Source organism: Platichthys flesus, chromosome 9 (assembly GCF_949316205.1).
Source record: "Platichthys flesus chromosome 9, fPlaFle2.1, whole genome shotgun sequence".
Taxonomy (NCBI): domain Eukaryota; kingdom Metazoa; phylum Chordata; class Actinopteri; order Pleuronectiformes; family Pleuronectidae; genus Platichthys; species Platichthys flesus.
In genome coordinates, this window is record NC_084953.1 from 1,457,754 (window position 1) to 1,479,633 (window position 21,880).

The 21,880-nt window shown below is 46.5% G+C and overlaps 1 protein-coding gene across 1 annotated transcript in view; it reads left to right on the top strand.

Annotated features, from left to right (window-relative positions):
• LOC133961122 (uncharacterized) overlaps positions 1–21,880 on the top strand; it is a 71,858-nt gene that overhangs the window by 48,541 nt on the left and 1,437 nt on the right. The window lies entirely within an intron of this gene.

A 21,880-nucleotide genomic window follows, 5' to 3' on the forward strand; every position in this document is an offset into this window, starting at 1 on the left:
CTACCCCAACTACAACAACCACTACCCCAACTACAACAACCACTACGCCAACTACAACAACCACAACCCAAACTACAACCACCACTACGCCAACTACAACAACCTCTTCCCCAACTACCACTACCCCAACAACAACAACAACAACTAACCCTACTACAACACCCACTACCCCAACTACAACTACCAATACCCCAACTACAACCACCACTATGCCAACTACAACAACCACTACCCCAACAACAACTACCACTACTCCAACTACAACTACCACTACCCCAACAGCAACAACCACTACACCAACAACAACAACCAGTACCCCTACTACAACAACCACTACCCAAACTACCACTACTCCGACAACCACTACGCCAACTACAACAACCACTACCCCAACAACCACTTCCCCAACTACAACAACCACTACCCCTGCAACCATGGCCGTAACTTTAACAACCACTACTCAAACTACAACAACCACTTCCCCAACTACAACAACCACTATCCCAACTACAACAACAACTACCCCGACTACAACAACCACTTCCCCAACTACAACAACAAAAATCCCATCTACAACAACCACTAACCCAACTACAACCACCACTACCCCAACAACAACAACCACTACCCCAACTACAACAACAACTACCCCAACTACAACAACCACTTCCCCAACAACAACAACCACTTTCCCATCTACAACAACCACTAACCCAACTACAACAACCACTACCCCAACAACAACAACCACTACCCCAACTACAACAACCACTTCCCCAACTACAACAACCACTATCCCAACTACAACAACCACTACCCCAACTACAACAACCACTACCCCAACTACAACCACCACTACGCCAACTACAACAACCACTACCCCAACTACAACAACAACTACTCTTACTACAACAACCACTACCCCAACTACAACAACTACTACCCCTAGTACAACAACCACTACCCCAACTACAACAACCACTATCCCTACTACAACAACCACTACCCCAACTACAACAACCACTATCCCTACTACAACAACAACTACCCCAACTACAACAACCACTACCCCAACAACAACTACCACTAGCCCAACAACCACTGCCCCAACAACAACCACTACTCCAACTACAACAACCAATACCCCAACTACAAATACAACTACCCCAACTACAACCACCACTACCCCAACTACAACAACCATTACCCCAACTACTACAACCAGTACGCCAACTACAACAACCACTACCCCAACTACAACCACTACCCCATCTACAAAAACCACTACCCCAACTACAACAACCACTACCCCAACAACAACTACCACTAGCCCAACAACAACAACCACTACCCCAACTACAACAACCACTTCCCCAACTACAACAACCACTATCCCAACTACAACAACAACTACCCCGACTACAACAACCACTTCCCCAACTACAACAACCACTATCCCAACTACAACAACCACTACCCCAACTACAACAACAAACAGTACCCCTACTACAACAACCACTACCCAAACAACCACTACTCCGACAACCACAACCACTACGCCAACTACAACAACCACTACCCCAACAACCACTACCCCTGCAACCATGGCCGTAACTTTAACAACCACTACTCAAACTACAACAACCACTTCCCCAACTACAACAACCACTATCCCAACTACAACAAGAACTACCCCGACTACAACAACCACTTCCCCAACTACAACAACCACTATCCCAACTACAACAACCACTAACCCAACTACAACCACCACTACCCTAACAACAACAACCACTACCCCAACTACAACAACAACTACCCCAACTACAACAACCACTTCCCCAACTACAACAACCACTATCCCAACTACACCAACCACTAACCCAACTACAACCACCACTACCCCAACAACAACAACCACTACCCCAACTACAACAACCACTACCCAAACTACAACCACCACTACGCCAACTACAACAACCACTACCCCAACAACAACTACCACTACTCCAACTACACCTACCACTACCCCAACTACAACAACCACTACCCCATCTACAACAACCACTACCCCAACTACAACAACCACTACCCCAACTACAACAACCACTACTCCAACTACAACAACCACAACTCAAACTACAACCACCACTACGCCAACTACAACAACCTCTTCCCCAACTACCACTACCCCAACAACAACAACAACTAACCCTACTACAACAACCACTACGCCAACTACAACAACCTCTTCCCCAACTACCACTACCCCAACAACAACAACAACTAACCCTACTACAACAACCACTACCCCACCTACACCTACCAATACCCCAACTACAACCACCACTACCCCACCTACACCTACCAATACCCCAACTACAACCACCACTACGCCAACTACAACAACCACTACCCCAACAACAACTCCCACTACTCCAACTACAACTACCACTACCCCAACAACAACAACCACTACCCCAACAACAACAAACAGTACCCCTACTGCAACAACCACTACCCAAACAACCACTACTCCGACAACCACAACCACTACGCCAACTACAACAACCACTACCCCAACTACAACAACCACTGCCCCTGCAACCATGGCCGTAACTTTAACAACCACTACTCAAACTACAACCACTTCCCCAACTACAACAACCACTATCCCAACTACAACAACAACTACCCCGACTACAACAACCACTTCCCCAACTACATCAACCACTATCCCAACTACAACAACCACTAACCCAACTACAACCACCACTACCCCAACAACAACAACCACTACCCCAACTACAACAACCACTATCCCTACTACAACTACAACTACCCCAACTACAACAACCACTACCCTAACAACAACTACCACTAGCCCAACAACCACTGCCCCAACAACAACAACCACTACTCCAACTACAACAACCAATACCCCAACTACAAATACAACTACCCCAACTACAACCACCACTACCCCAACTACAACAACCACTACCCCAACTACTACAACCAGTACGCCAACTACAACAACCACTACCCCAACTACAACCACTACCCCATCTACAACAACCACTACCCCAACTACAACAACCACTACCCCAACAAAAACTACCACTAGCCCAACAACAACAACCACTACCCCAACTACAACAACAACTACCCCAACTACAACAACCACTACCCCAACTACAACCACCACTACGCCAACTACAACAACAACTACCCCAACTACCACTACCCCAACAACAACTACCACTACTCCAACTACACCTACCACTACCCCAACTACAACAACCACTACCCCATCTACAACAACCACTACCCCAACTACAACAACCACTACCCCAACTACAACAACCACTACGCCAACTACAACAACCACAACCCAAACTACAACCACCACTACGCCAACTACAACAACCTCTTCCCCAACTACCACTACCCCAACAACAACAACAACAACTAACCCTACTACAACACCCACTAACCCAACTACAACTACCAATACCCCAACTACAACCACCACTATGCCAACTTCAACAACCACTACCCCAACAACAACTGCCACTACTCCAACTACAACTACCACTACCCCAACAACAACAACCACTACACCAACAACAACAACCAGTACCCCTACTACAACAACCACTACCCAAACTACCACTACTCCGACAACCACTACGCCAACTACAACAACCACTACCCCAACAACCACTTCCCCAACTACAACAACCACTACCCCTGCAACCATGGCCGTAACTTTAACAACCACTACTCAAACTACAACAACCACTTCCCCAACTACAACAACCACTATCCCAACTACAACAACAACTACCCCGACTACAACAACCACTTCCCCAACTACAACAACAAAAATCCCAACTACAACAACCACTAACCCAACTACAACCACCACTACCCCAACAACAACAACCACTACCCCAACTACAACAACAACTACCCCAACTACAACAACCACTTCCCCAACTACAACAACCACTATCCCATCTACAACAACCACTAACCCAACTACAACAACCACTACCCCAACAACAACAACCACTACCCCAACTACAACAACCACTTCCCCAACTACAACAACCACTATCCCAACTACAACAACCACTACCCCAACTACAACAACCACTACCCCAACTACAACCACCACTACGCCAACTACAACAACCACTACCCCAACTACAACAACAACTACTCTTACTACAACAACCACTACCCCAACTACAACAACTACTACCCCTAGTACAACAACCACTACCCCAACTACAACAACCACTATCCCTACTACAACAACCACTACCCCAACTACAACAACCACTATCCCTACTACAACAACAACTACCCAAACTACAACCACCACTACGCCAACTACAACAACCTCTTCCCCAACTACCACTACCCCAACAACAACAACAACAACTAAACCTACTACAACACCCACTAACCCAACTACAACTACCAATACCCCAACTACAACCACCACTATGCCAACTACAACAACCACTACCCCAACAACAACTGCCACTACTCCAACTACAACTACCACTACCCCAACAACAACAACCACTACACCAACAACAACAACCAGTACCCCTACTACAACAACCACTACCCAAACTACCACTACTCCGACAACCACTACGCCAACTACAACAACCACTACCCCAACAACCACTTCCCCAACTACAACAACCACTACCCCTGCAACCATGGCCGTAACTTTAACAACCACTACTCAAACTACAACAACCACTTCCCCAACTACAACAACAACTATCCCAACTACAACAACAACTACCCCGACTACAACAACCACTTCCCCAACTACAACAACAAAAATCCCAACTACAACAACCACTAACCCAACTACAACCACCACTACCCCAACAACAACAACCACTACCCCAACTACAACAACAACTACCCCAACTACAACAACCACTTCCCCAACTACAACAACCACTATCCCATCTACAACAACCACTAACCCAACTACAACAACCACTACCCCAACAACAACAACCACTACCCCAACTACAACAACCACTTCCCCAACTACAACAACCACTATCCCAACTACAACAACCACTACCCCAACTACAACAACCACTACCCCAACTACAACCACCACTACGCCAACTACAACAACCACTACCCCAACTACAACAACAACTACTCTTACTACAACAACCACTACCCCAACTACAACAACTACTACCCCTAGTACAACAACCACTACCCCAACTACAACAACCACTATCCCTACTACAACAACCACTACCCCAACTACAACAACCACTATCCCTACTACAACAACAACTACCCCAACTACAACAACCACTACCCCAACAACAACTACCACTAGCCCAACAACCACTGCCCCAACAACAACCACTACTCCAACTACAACAACCAATACCCCAACTACAAATACAACTACCCCAACTACAACCACCACTACCCCAACTACAACAACCATTACCCCAACTACTACAACCAGTACGCCAACTACAACAACCACTACCCCAACTACAACCACTACCCCATCTACAAAAACCACTACCCCAACTACAACAACCACTACCCCAACAACAACTACCACTAGCCCAACAACAACAACCACTACCCCAACTACAACAACCACTTCCCCAACTACAACAACCACTATCCCAACTACAACAACAACTACCCCGACTACAACAACCACTTCCCCAACTACAACAACCACTATCCCAACTACAACAACCACTAACCCAACTACAACCACCACTATCCCAACAACAACAACCACTACCCCAACTACAACAACAAACAGTACCCCTACTACAACAACCACTACCCAAACAACCACTACTCCGACAACCACAACCACTACGCCAACTACAACAACCACTACCCCAACAACCACTACCCCTGCAACCATGGCCGTAACTTTAACAACCACTACTCAAACTACAACAACCACTTCCCCAACTACAACAACCACTATCCCAACTACAACAACAACTACCCCGACTACAACAACCACTTCCCCAACTACAACAACCACTATCCCAACTACAACAACCACTAACCCAACTACAACCACCACTACCCTAACAACAACAACCACTACCCCAACTACAACAACAACTACCCCAACTACAACAACCACTTCCCCAACTACAACAACCACTATCCCAACTACACCAACCACTAACCCAACTACAACCACCACTACCCCAACAACAACAACCACTACCCCAACTACAACAACCACTTCCCCAACTACAACAACCACTATCCCAACTACAACAACCACTACCCCAACAACAACAACAACTACCCCTACTACAACAACCACTACCCCAACTACAACAACCACTACCCCAACTACAACCACCACAACGCCAACTACAACAACCACTACCCCAACTACAACAACAACTACTCTTACTACAACAACCACTACCCCAACTACAACAACTACTACCCCTAGTACAACAACCACTACCCCAACTACAACAACCACTACCCCAACAACAACTACCACTAGCCCAACAACCACTGCCCCAACAACAACAACCACTACTCCAACTATAACAACCAATACCCCAACTACAACTACAACTACCCCAACTACAACCACCACTACCCCAACTATAACAACCACTACCCCAACTACAACAACCACTACTCCAACTACAACAACCAATACCCCAACTACAACTACAACTACCCCAACTACAACCACCACTACCCCAACTACAACAACCACTACCCCAACTACAACAACAACTACCCCAACTACAACAACCACTACCCCAACTACAACCACCACTACGCCAACTACAACAACCACTACCCCAACTACAACTACCCCAACAACAACAACAACTACCCCTACTACAACAACCACTACCCCAACTACAACAACCACTACCCCAACTACAACCACCACTATGCCAACTACAACAACCACTACCCCAACAACAACAACCAGTACCCCTACTACAACAACCACTACCCAAACTACCACTACTACAACAACCCCAACCACTGCGCCAACTACAACAACCACTACCCCAACTACAACCACTACCCCAACTACATCAACCTTTACCCCAACTACAACAACCAATACCCCAACTACAACAACCACTACCCCAACTACAAACACCACTACGCCAACTACAACTACCATTACCCCAACTACAACCACTACCCCAACAACAACTACCACTAGCCCAACATTAACAACCACTATCCCAACTACAACCACCACTACCCCAACAACAACAACCACTACCCCAACTACAACAACAACTACCCCAACTACAACAACAACTACCCCTACCACAACAACCACTACCCCAACTACAAAAACCACTACCCCAACTACAACCACCACAACGCCAACTACAACAACTACCCCAACTACAACAACAACTACTCTTACTACAACAACCACTACCCCAACTACAACAACTACTACCCCTAGTACAACAACCACTACCCCAACTACAACAACCATAATCCCTACTACAACAACCACTACCCCAACTACAACAACCACTATCCCTACTACAACAACAACTACCCCAACTACAACAACCACTACCCCAACAACAACTACCACTAGCCCAACAACCACTGCCCCAACAACAACAACCACTACTCCAACTACAAAAACCAATACCCCAACTACAACTACAACTACCCCAACTACAACCACCACTACCCCAACTATAACAACCACTACCCCAACTACAACAACCACTACTCCAACTACAACAACCAATACCCCAACTACAACTACAACTACCCCAACTACAACCACCACTACCCCAACTACAACAACCACTACCCCAACTACAACAACAACTACCCCAACTACAACAACCACTACCCCAACTACAACCATCACTACGCCAACTACAACAACCACTACCCCAACTACCACTACCCCAACAACAACAACAACTACCCCTACTACAACAACCACTACCCCAACTACAACAACCACTACCCCAACTACAACCACCACTATGCCAACTACAACAACCACTACCCCAACAACAACAACCAGTACCCCTACTACAACAACCACTACCCAAACTACCACTACTACAACAACCCCAACCACTGCGCCAACTACAACAACCACTACCCCAACTACAACCACTACCCCAACTACATCAACCTTTACCCCAACTACAACAACCAATACCCCAACTACAACAACCACTACCCCAACTACAAACACCACTACGCCAACTACAACTACCATTACCCCAACTACAACCACTACCCCAACAACAACTACCACTAGCCCAACAACAACAACCACTATCCCAACTACAACAACAACTACCCCAACTACAACAACAACTACCCCTACTACAACAACCACTACCCCAACTACAACAACCACTACCCCAACTACAACCACCACAACGCCAACTACAACAACCACTACCCCAACTACAACAACAACTACTATTACTACAACAACCACTACCCCAACTACAACAACTACTACCCCTAGTACAACAACCACTACCCCAACTACAACAACCATAATCCCTACTACAACAACCACTACCCCAACTACAACAACCACTATCCCTACTACAACAACAACTACCCCAACTACAACAACCACTACCCCAACAACAACTACCACTAGCCCAACAACCACTGCCCCAACAACAACAACCACTACTCCAACTACAACAACCAATACCCCAACTACAACTACAACTACCCCAACTACAACCACCACTACCCCAACTATAACAACCACTACCCCAACTACAACAACCACTACTCCAACTACAACAACCAATACCCCAACTACAACTACAACTACCCCAACTACAACCACCACTACCCCAACTACAACAACCACTACCCCAACTACAACAACAACTACCCCAACTACAACAACCACTACCCCAACTACAACCACCACTACGCCAACTACAACAACCACTACCCCAACCACCACTACCCCAACAACAACAACAACTACCCCTACTACAACAACCACTACCCCAACTACAACAACAACTACCCCAACTACAACAACAACTACCCCTACTACAACAACCACTACCCCAACTACAACAACCACTACCCCAACTACAACCACCACAACGCCAACTACAACAACAACTACCCCAACTACAACAACAACTACTCTTACTACAACAACCACTACCCCAACTACAACAACTACTACCCCTAGTACAACAACCACTACCCCAACTACAACAACCATAATCCCTACTACAACAACCACTACCCCAACTACAACAACCACTATCCCTACTACAACAACAACTACCCCAACTACAACAACCACTACCCCAACAACAACTACCACTAGCCCAACAACCACTGCCCCAACAACAACAACCACTACTCCAACTACAACAACCAATACCCCAACTACAACTACAACTACCCCAACTACAACCACCACTACCCCAACTATAACAACCACTACCCCAACTACAACAACCACTACTCCAACTACAACAACCAATACCCCAACTACAACTACAACTACCCCAACTACAACCACCACTACCCCAACTACAACAACCACTACCCCAACTACAACAACAACTACCCCAACTACAACAACCACTACCCCAACTACAACCACCACTACGCCAACTACAACAACCACTACCCCAACTACCACTACCCCAACAACAACAACAACTACCCCTACTACAACAACCACTACCCCAACTACAACAACCACTACCCCAACTACAACCACCACTATGCCAACTACAACAACCACTACCCCAACAACAACAACCAGTACCCCTACTACAACAACCACTACCCAAACTACCACTACTACAACAACCCCAACCACTGCGCCAACTACAACAACCACTACCCCAACTACAACCACTACCCCAACTACATCAACCTTTACCCCAACTACAACAACCAATACCCCAACTACAACAACCACTACCCCAACTACAAACACCACTACGCCAACTACAACTACCATTACCCCAACTACAACCACTACCCCAACAACAACTACCACTAGCCCAACAACAACAACCACTATCCCAACTACAACAACAACTACCCCAACTACAACAACAACTACCCCTACTACAACAACCACTACCCCAACTACAACAACCACTACCCCAACTACAACCACCACAACGCCAACTACAACAACCACTACCCCAACTACAACAACAACTACTATTACTACAACAACCACTACCCCAACTACAACAACTACTACCCCTAGTACAACAACCACTACCCCAACTACAACAACCATAATCCCTACTACAACAAGCACTACCCCAACTACAACAACCACTATCCCTACTACAACAACAACTACCCCAACTACAACAACCACTACCCCAACAACAACTACCACTAGCCCAACAACCACTGCCCCAACAACAACAACCACTACTCCAACTACAACAACCAATACCCCAACTACAACTACAACTACCCCAACTACAACCACCACTACCCCAACTATAACAACCACTACCCCAACTACAACCACCACTACGCCAACTACAACAACCACTTCCCCAACTACCACTACCCCAACAACAACAACAACTTCCCCTACTACAACAACCACTACCCCAACTACAACAACCACTACCCCAACTACAACCACCACTATGCCAACTACAACAACCACTACCCCAACAACAACTACCACTACTCTAACTACAACTACCACTACCCCAACAACAACAACCACTACCCCAACAACAACAACCAGTACCCCTACTACAACAACCACTTCCCAAACTACCACTACTCCAACAACCCCAACCACTACGCCAACTACAACAACCACTACCCCAACAACCACTACCCCAACTACAACAACCACTACCCCTACAACCATGGCCGTAACTTTAACAACCACTACTCAAACTACAACTACCACTACTCCAACTACAACTACCACTACCCCAACAACAACAACCACTACCTCAGCAACAACAACCAGTACCCCTAATACAACAACCACTACCCAAACTACCACTACTCCAACAACCACAACCACTACGCCAACTACAACAACCACTACCCCAACAACCACTACCCCAACTACAACAACCACTACCCCTACAACCATGGCCGTAACTTTAACAACCACTACTCCAACAACAACAACCACTACCCAAACTACAACAACAACTACCCCAACTACAACAACCACTAACCCAACTACAACCACCACTACCCCAACAACAACAACCAGTAACCCTACTACAACAACCAATACCCCAACTACCACTACCCCAACAACCACAACCACTACGCCAACTACAACAACCACTACCCCAACAACAACTACCACTACTCCAACTACAACAACCACTACCCCAACAACAACCACCACTACGCCAACTACAAAGACTAATACCCCAACTACAACAACAACTACCCCTACTACAACAACCACTACCCCAACTACAACAACCACTACGCCAACTACAACAACCACTTCCCCAACTACCACTACCCCAACAACAACAACAACTTCCCCTACTACAACAACCACTACCCCAACTACAACAACCACTACCCCAACTACGACATCCACTACCCCAACAACCACTACCCCAACAACAACAACCAGTAACCCTACTACAACAACCAATACCCCAACTACCACTACCCCAACAACCACAACCACTACGCCAACTACAACAACCACTACCCCAACAACAACTACCACTACTCCAACTACAACAACCACTACCCCAACAACAACCACCACTACGCCAACTACAAAGACTAATACCCCAACTACAACAACAACTACCCCTACTACAACAACCACTACCCCAACTACAACAACCACTACCCCAACTACAACCACCACTACGCCAACTACAACAACCACTTCCCCAACTACCACTACCCCAACAACAACAACAACTTCCCCTACTACAACAACCACTACCCCAACTACAACAACCACTACCCCAACTACAACCACCACTATGCCAACTACAACAACCACTACCCCAACAACAACTACCACTACTCTAACTACAACTACCACTACCCCAACAACAACAACCACTACCCCAACAACAACAACCAGTACCCCTACTACAACAACCACTTCCCAAACTACCACTACTCCAACAACCCCAACCACTACGCCAACTACAACAACCACTACCCCAACAACCACTACCCCAACTACAACAACCACTACCCCTACAACCATGGCCGTAACTTTAACAACCACTACTCAAACTACAACTACCACTACTCCAACTACAACTACCACTACCCCAACAACAACAACCACTACCTCAGCAACAACAACCAGTACCCCTAATACAACAACCACTACCCAAACTACCACTACTCCAACAACCACAACCACTACGCCAACTACAACAACCACTACCCCAACAACCACTACCCCAACTACAACAACCACTACCCCTACAACCATGGCCGTAACTTTAACAACCACTACTCAAACAACAACAACCACTACCCCAACTACAACAACAACTACCCCAACTACAACAACCACTAACCCAACTACAACCACCACTACCCCAACAACAACAACCACTACCCCAACTACAACAACAACTACCCCAACTACAACAACAACTACCCCAACTACAACAACCACTACCCCAACTACAACCACCACTACGCCAACTACAACAACCACTTCCCCAACTACCACTACCCCAACAACAACAACAACTACCCCTACTACAACAACCAATACCCCAACTACAACAACCACTACCCCAACTACAACTACCACTACGCCAACTACAACAACCACTACCCCAACAACAACTACCACTACTCCAACTACAACTACCACTACCCCTACAACAACAACCACTACACCAACAACAACAACCAGTACCCCTACTACAACAAATACTACCCAAACTACCACTACTCCGACAACCATAACCACTACGCCAACTACAACAACCACTACCCCAACAACCACTTCCCCAACTACAACAACCACTTCCCCTACAACCATGGCCGTAACTTTAACAACCACTACTCAAACTACAACAACCACTTCCCCAACTACAACAACCACTATCCCAACCACAACAACCACTAACCCAACAACAACCACCACTACCCAAACAACAACAACCACTACCCCAACTACAACAACAACTACCCCAACTACAACAACCACTTCCCCAACTACAACAACCACTACCCCAACTACAACAACCACTAACCCAACTACAACAACCACTACCCCAACAACAACAACCACTACCCCAACTACAACAACCACTACCCCAACAACAACAACCACTACCCCAACAACAACAACCACTACGCCAACTAAAACAACCACTACCCAAACTACCACTAACCCAACAACAACTACCACTACTCCAACTACAACTACCACTACCCCAACAACCACTACCCCAACAACAACAACCAGTAACCCTACTACAACAACCACTACCCCAACTACAACAACCACTACCCCAACTACAACCACCACTACGCCAACTACAACTACCACTAGCCCAACAACCACAACCACTGCGCCAACTACAACAACCACTACCCCAACAACAACAACCACTACCCCAACTACAACAACCACTACCCCAACAACAACCACCACTACGCCAACTACAACAACTAATACCCCAACTACAACAACAACTACCCCTTCTACAACAACAACTACCCCAACTACAACAACCACTACCCCAACAACAACAACCACTACCCCAACTACAACAACCACTACCCCAACTAGAACCACCACTACGACAACTACAACAACCACTACCCCAACTACAACAACTACTACCCCTAGTACAACAACCACTACCCCAACTACAACAACCACTATCCCTACTACAACAACAACTACCCCAACTACAACAACCACTACCCCAACTACAACCACTACCCCAACTACAACAACCACTACCCCAACTACAACAACCACTACCCCAACTACAACCACCACTACTTCAACTACAACTACCATTACCCCAACTACAACCACTACCCCAACTACAACAACCACTACCCCAACAACAACTACCACTAGCCCAACAACAACCACTACCCCAACTACAACAACAACTACCCCAACTACAACAACCACTACCCCAACTACAACAACCACTACCCCAACTACAACCACCACTACGCCAACTACAACTACCACTAGCCCAACAACAACAACTACTACCCCAACTACAACAACAACTACCCCAACTACAACAACCACTACCCCAACAACGACAACCACTACCCTAACTACAACAACCACTACCCCAACTACAACCACCACTACGCCAACTACAACAACCACTACCCCAACTACCACTACCCCAACTACAAGAACCACTACCCCAACAACCACAACCACTACGCCAACTACAACAACCACTACCCCAACTACAACAACTACTACCCCTAGTACAACAACCACTACCCCAACTACAACAACCACTACCCCAACTACAACAACCAGTACCCCAACTACAATCACCACTACTTCAACTACAACTACCATTACCCCAACTACAACCACTACCCCAACTACAACAACCACTACCCCAACAACAACTACCACTAGCCCAACAACAACAACCACTACCCCAACTACAACAACGACTACCCCAACTACAACAACCACTACCCCAACTACAACAACCACTACCCCAACTACAACCACCACTACGCCAACTACAACTACCACTAGCCCAACAACAACAACCACTACCCCAACTACAACAACAACTACCCCAACTACAACAACCACTACCCCAACAACAACAACCACTACCCCAACTACAACAACCACTACCCCAACTACAACCACCACTACGCCAACTACAACAACCACTACCCCAACTACCACTACCCCAACTACAAGAACCACTACCCCAACAACCACAACAACTACGCCAACTACAACAACCACTACACCAACTACAACAACTACTACCCCTAGTACAACAACCACTACCCCAACTACAACAACCACTACCCCAACTACAACCACTACCCCAACTACAACAACCACTACCCCAACTACAACAACCACTACCCCAACTACAACAACCACTACCCCAAATACCACTACCCCAACTACAAGAACCTCTACCCCAACAACCACAACCACTACGCCAACTACAACAACCACTACCCCAACTACAACAACCACTACCCCAACTACAACCACCACTACGCCAACTACAACTACCACTAGCCCAACAACAACAACCACTACCCCAACTACAACAACAACTACCCCAACTACAACAACCACTACCCCAACAACAACAACCACTACCCCAACTACAACAACCACTACCCCAACTACAACCACCACTACGCCAACTACAACAACCACTACCCCAACTACCACTACCCCAACTACAAGAACCACTACCCCAACAACCACAACAACTACGCCAACTACAACAACCACTACACCAACTACAACAACTACTACCCCTAGTACAACAACCACTACCCCAACTACAACAACCACTACCCCAACTACAACCACTACCCCAACTACAACAACCACTACCCCAACTACAACAACCACTACCCCAACTACAACAACCACTACCCCAAATACCACTACCCCAACTACAAGAACCTCTACCCCAACAACCACAACCACTACGCCAACTACAACAACCACTACCCCAACTACAACAACTACTACCCCTAGTACAACAACCACTACCCCAACTACAACAACCACTACCCCAACTACAACAACCACTACCCCAACTACAACTACCACTACGCCAACTACAACAACCACTACCCCAACAACAACTACCACTACTCCAACTACAACTACCACTACCCCTACAACAACAACACCTACACCAACAACAACAACCAGTACCCCTACTACAACAAATACTACCCAAACTACCACTACTCCGACAACCACAACCACTACGCCAACTACAACAACCACTACCCCAACAACCACTTCCCCAACTACAACAACCACTTCCCCTACAACCATGGCCGTAACTTTAACAACCACTACTCAAACTACAACAACCACTTCCCCAACTACAACAACCACTATCCCAACCACAACAACCACTAACCCAACAACAACCACCACTACCCCAACAACAACAACCACTACCCCAACTACAACAACAACTACCCCAACTACAACAACCACTTCCCCAACTACAACAACCACTACCCCAACTACAACAACCACTACCCCAACAACAACAACCACTACCCCAACTACAACAACCACTACCCCAACAACAACAACCACTACCCCAACAACAACAACCACTACGCCAACTAAAACAACCACTACCCAAACTACCACTAACCCAACAACAACTACCACTACTCCAACTACAACAACCACTACCCCAACTACCACTACCCCAACTACAAGAACCACTACCCCAACAACCACAACAACTACGCCAACTACAACAACCACTACCCCAACTACAACAACTACTACCCCTAGTACAACAACCACTACCCCAACTACAACAACCACTACCCCAACTACAACCACTACCCCAACTACAACAACCACTACCCCAACTACAACAACCACTACCCCAACTACAACAACCACTACCCCAAATACCACTACCCCAACTACAAGAACCTCTACCCCAACAACCACAACCACTACGCCAACTACAACAACCACTACCCCAACTACAACAACTACTACCCCTAGTACAACAACCACTACCCCAACTACAACAACCACTACCCCAACTACAACAACCACTACCCCAACTACAACTACCACTACGCCAACTACAACAACCACTACCCCAACAACAACTACCACTACTCCAACTACAACTACCACTACCCCTACAACAACAACACCTACACCAACAACAACAACCAGTACCCCTACTACAACAAATACTACCCAAACTACCACTACTCCGACAACCACAACCACTACGCCAACTACAACAACCACTACCCCAACAACCACTTCCCCAACTACAACAACCACTTCCCCTACAACCATGGCCGTAACTTTAACAACCACTACTCAAACTACAACAACCACTTCCCCAACTACAACAACCACTATCCCAACCACAACAACCACTAACCCAACAACAACCACCACTACCCCAACAACAACAACCACTACCCCAACTACAACAACAACTACCCCAACTACAACAACCACTTCCCCAACTACAACAACCACTACCCCAACTACAACAACCACTACCCCAACAACAACAACCACTACCCCAACTACAACAACCACTACCCCAACAACAACAACCACTACCCCAACTACAACAACAACCACTACGCCAACTAAAACAACCACTACCCAAACTACCACTAACCCAACAACAACTACCACTACTCCAACTACAACTACCACTACCCCAATAACCACTACCCCAACAACAACAACCAGTAACCCTACTACAACAACCAATACCCCAACTACCACTACCCCAACAACCACAACCACTGCGCCAACTACAACAACCACTACCCCAACAACAACTACCACTACTCCAACTACAACAACCACTACCCCAACAACAACCACCACTACGCCAACTACAACAACTAATACCCCAACTACAACAACAACTACCCCTTCTACAACAACAACTACCCCAACTACAACAACCACTACCCCAACAACAACAGCCACTACCCCAACTACAACAACCACTACCCCAACTAGAACCACCACTACGACAACTACAACAACCACTACCCCAACTACAACAACTACTACCCCTAGTACAACAACCACTACCCCAACTACAACAACCACTATCCCTACTACAACAACAACTACCCCAACTACAACAACCACTACCCCAACTACAACCACTACCCCAACTACAACAACCACTACCCCAACTACAACAACCACTACCCCAACTACAACCACCACTACTTCAACTACAACTACCATTACCCCAACTACAACCACTACCCCAACTACAACAACCACTACCCCAACAACAACTACCACTAGCCCAACAACAACCACTACCCCAACTACAACAACAACTACCCCAACTACAACAACCACTACCCCAACTACAACAACCACTACCCCAACTACAACCACCACTACGCCAACTACAACTACCACTAGCCCAACAACAACAACTACTACCCCAACTACAACAACAACTACCCCAACTACAACAACCACTACCCCAACAACGACAACCACTACCCTAACTACAACAACCACTACCCCAACTACAACCACCACTACGCCAACTACAACAACCACTACCCCAACTACCACTACCCCAACTACAAGAACCACTACCCCAACAACCACAACCACTACGCCAACTACAACAACCACTACCCCAACTACAACAACTACTACCCCTAGTACAACAACCACTACCCCAACTACAACAACCACTACCCCAACTACAACAACCAGTACCCCAACTACAATCACCACTACTTCAACTACAACTACCATTACCCCAACTACAACCACTACCCCAACTACAACAACCACTACCCCAACAACAACTACCACTAGCCCAACAACAACAACCACTACCCCAACTACAACAACAACTACCCCAACTACAACAACCACTACCCCAACTACAACAACCACTACCCCAACTACAACCACCACTACGCCAACTACAACTACCACTAGCCCAACAACAACAACCACTACCCCAACTACAACAACAACTACCCCAACTACAACAACCACTACCCCAACAACAACAACCACTACCCCAACTACAACAACCACTACCCCAACTACAACCACCACTACGCCAACTACAACAACCACTACCCCAACTACCACTACCCCAACTACAAGAACCACTACCCCAACAACCACAACAACTACGCCAACTACAACAACCACTACCCCAACTACAACAACTACTACCCCTAGTACAACAACCACTACCCCAACTACAACAACCACTACCCCAACTACAACAACCACTACCCCAACTACAACAACCACTACCCCAACTACAACAACCACTACCCCAAATACCACTACCCCAACTACAAGAACCTCTACCCCAACAACCACAACCACTACGCCAACTACAACAACCACTACCCCAACTACAACATCTACTACCCCTAGTACAACAACCACTACCCCAACTACAACAACCACTACCCCAACTACAACAACCACTACCCCAACTACAACCACTACCCCAACTACAACAACCACTACCCCAACTACAACAACCACTACCCCAATTACAACCACCACTACTTCAACTACCACTACTCCAACTACAACTACCACTACCCCTACAACAACAACCACTACCCCAACAACAACAACCACTACGCCAACTACAACAACCACTACCCCAACAACAACTACCACTACTCCAACTACAACAACCACTACCCCAACAACACCCACCACTACGACAACTACAAAGACTAATACCCCAACTACAACAACAACTACCCCTACTACAACAACCACTACCCCAACTACAACAACCACTACCCAAACTACAACAACCACAACCCCAACTAACACTGACCAAACTACAACATCCACTAACCCAACTACCACTGACCAAACTACAACAACCACTACCCCAACTACCACTACCCCACCTACAACTACCACTACCCCAACTACAACAACCACTACCCCAACAACAACAACCACCACTCCAACAACAACAACCACTACCCCAACTACAACAACCACTATCTATACAACCATGGCCGTAACTAAAACAACCACTACCCAAACAACAACAACCACTACCCCAACTACAACAACCACTACCCAAACTACAACAACCAGTAGCCCAACTACAACTACCACGACCCCAACAACAACAACCACTACCCCAACTAAAACAACCACTCTCCCAACTACAACAACCAGTACCCCATCTACAACTACCACAATCCCAATAACAACAACCACTACCCCATCTACAACAACCACTTCCCCATCTACAACAACCACTACTCCAACTACAACAACTATCCCATCTACAACAACCACAATCCCAATAATAACAACCACTACCCCATCTACAACAACCACTACCCCATCTACAACAACCACTACCCCAACTACAACAACCACTACCCCTACAACCATGGCCGTAACTTTAACAACCACTACTCAAACTACAACAACCACTTCCCCAACTACAACAACCACTATCCCAACTACAACAACCACTAACCCAACTACAACCACCACTACCCCAACAACAACAACCACTACCCCAACTACAACAACAACTACCCCAACTACAACAACCACTTCCCCAACTACAACAACCACTATCCCAACTACAACCACCACTACCCCAACAACAACAACCACTGCCCCAACTACAACAACAACTACCCCAACTACAACAACCACTACCCCAACAACAATTACCACTAGCCCAACAACAACAACCACTACTCAAACTACAACAACCACTTCCCCAACTACAACAACCACTATCCCAACTACAACAACCACTAACCCAACTACAACCACCACTACCCCAACAACAACAACCACTACCCCAACTACAACAACAACTACCCCAACTACAACAACCACTTCCCCAACTACAACAACCACTATCCCAACTACAACCACCACTACCCCAACTACAACAACCACTACCCCAACTACAACAACCACTACCCCAACTACAACCACCACTACGCCAACTACAACTACCATTACCCCAACTACAACCACTACCCCAACTACAACAACCACTACCCCAACTACAACATCCACTAACCCAACTACCACTGACCAAACTACAACAACCACTACCCCAACTACAACATCCACTAACCCAACTACCACTGACCAAACTACAACAACCACTACCCCAACTACCACTACCCCAACTAAAACAACCACTACCCCAACTACAACAACCACAACCCCAACTACCACTGACCAAACTACAACATCCACTTACCCAACTACCACTGACCAAACTACAACAACCACTACCCCATCTACCACTACCCCACCTCCAACTACCACTACCCCAACTACAACAACCACTTCCCCAACAACAACAACCACCACTCCAACAACAACAACCACTACCCCAACTACAACAACCACTTCCCCAACTACAACAACCACTATCCCAACTACAACCACCACTACCCCAACTACAACAACCACTACCCCAACTACAACAACCACTACCCCAACTACAACCACCACTACGCCAACTACAACTACCATTACCCCAACTACAACCACTACCCCAACTACAACAACCACTACCCCAACTACAACATCCACTAACCCAACTACCACTGACCAAACTACAACAACCACTACCCCAACTACAACATCCACTAACCCAACTACCACTGACCAAACTACAACAACCACTACCCCAACTACCACTACCCCAACTAAAACAACCACTACCCCAACTACAACAACCACAACCCCAACTACCACTGACCAAACTACAACATCCACTTACCCAACTACCACTGACCAAACTACAACAACCACTACCCCATCTACCACTACCCCACCTCCAACTACCACTACCCCAACTACAACAACCACTTCCCCAACAACAACAACCACTACCCAAACAACAACAACCACTACCCCAACTACAACAACCACTACCCCAACTACAACAACCAGTAGCCCAACTACAACTACCACGACCCCAACAACAACAACCACTACCCCAACTAAAACAACCACTCTCCCAACTACAACAACCAGTACCCCATCTACAACAACCACAATCCCAATAACAACAACCACTACCCCATC